The sequence below is a fragment of the Apodemus sylvaticus genome, chromosome 1 (genome assembly GCF_947179515.1).
Source record: "Apodemus sylvaticus chromosome 1, mApoSyl1.1, whole genome shotgun sequence".
NCBI lineage: Eukaryota > Metazoa > Chordata > Mammalia > Rodentia > Muridae > Apodemus > Apodemus sylvaticus.
Window position 1 is genome coordinate 124,203,311 of NC_067472.1, and position 1,389 is coordinate 124,204,699.

The window sequence follows — 1,389 nt, forward strand, 5'->3', positions numbered from 1 at the left end:
AACCACTAGTTTTCCAGGAATTTTACAAACAAGATTACACATTTTTATTTACAGTAAAAACATCTCAACTTCTGTAACCCTTGTGACCCAACGATTTTTTTTTACTTTATTAGCTGTAAGCTCACCCAGTGCACCTCAGCAGCCACCCTATGATCTCCCTTAAAACTTCTCAGCAATGCTTTGAGGTGCAACAAACTTCAGAAGCCACAAAAATCAGATACACGTCTGCCGTGACGTCATCTCTCCCTGGAGAAGCCCACTTTCATACTGGGCTCTGCCTTGCCTTTTCTCTGAGTGTCTCTCTTTCTCTAACTCCACTCTTAAATATATGTTAAAAACTCCACCCAATAAGCCCCAGCACTACTTTACACTGAGTCATCCTGAAATGCTTTTCTGTTGTGACTTCAAGTGATATGGAGGTTTCTGAACCAACCCCCATAAGTGAAGGTTTCTGAAAATAACATATGTATCCCAGCTTGAGCCCCCAGCCACTGATGCCATGAGAATTCATGGGGAGATCAGAATATTTCTCTAAATAACAGTGACATTTGAGGTAGGTATTGAGGGTGGCTTCATGCTTGCCAGACAATAGGACAAGGAGCTGTGTGTGTGTTTTCCTCATCTTCCCAATCTTCAAATTATCAATAGTACCAAGCAAGAAATCAGGCCAGGCATATGGCTAATCAGGTAAAAGAGCTTGCTTTCAAGCCCGATGATCTGGGTTCAATCCCCATGAGACTGATTGTGGAAGGAGAGACTCCTAAAAGTTGTCCACTGTCCTCCACATATGTGCCATGACCTATATGCACATATGCACACACCCACCACATACCTTAAAACATAACTATATAAACATTTGAAAAAGAAACAGTAGTTGCTCAACTTTATGAATCTACTAAATATTGCTGAACACACACACACACACACACACACACACACACAAAAACAAAACATCATGTTCTTAGCGTCTTATGCACCATCTAGGTCATTTATATCCATGTGCATTTTCTTCCCGTGTGTGCAAAACTGGTAGTATTCATTTTAATTTTTCATTTTATTTAAAATCACTTGAATTCTTATTATGGGGCTAGATAGATGGCTCAGTTATTGAGACTATATACTGCTTTTCCAGGGGACTAGAATTGAGATCCTCACACCCATGTCAGGCAGCTCACAACTCCTGAAGATTCCAGCTCACAACTCCTGAAGATTCCAGCTTCAAGGAATTTGGTATTCTCTTCTGGACTCTGTGGGTACCTGTGTTTATATGCATATATACACAGACATAGACACATATGACATAATTAGAAATAATAAAAGTAAATCTAATAAAATAATAATTTTTCTCTCTCCTTTTGTTCTCTCCCCCATCTCTCTGTCTCTGTGCCT